We start from the raw sequence: 259 nt of genomic DNA, 5'->3' as shown, positions 1-259 counted from the left end.
TAATTAATAAACTCACAATAAAAAGAAAATCAAAGTCTTTGGAATAAGCAGGGTTTTTTCTGGTATCCATTCTTCTTGACTACCCACAAATTATAGGTAGGGCTACATTTTTTAAAAAAGAATTGTTTTGTATCTACTGTGTAATGAGTAAAAGACACAAACAGAAATTTCACAGAAAAGTACAAATGGCTAATACAAACACAGAAAGATTCACCTCACTAATAATCAGAAAATGCAAATGAAAACAAGGCAGTATTAT

The sequence above is a fragment of the Propithecus coquereli genome, unplaced genomic scaffold (assembly GCF_000956105.1).
Source record: "Propithecus coquereli isolate 6110/MARCELLA unplaced genomic scaffold, Pcoq_1.0 Scaffold47, whole genome shotgun sequence".
NCBI lineage: Eukaryota > Metazoa > Chordata > Mammalia > Primates > Indriidae > Propithecus > Propithecus coquereli.
The sequence above is the reverse complement of the archived record's forward strand: the minus strand, read 5'-3'. Positions refer to the sequence as shown.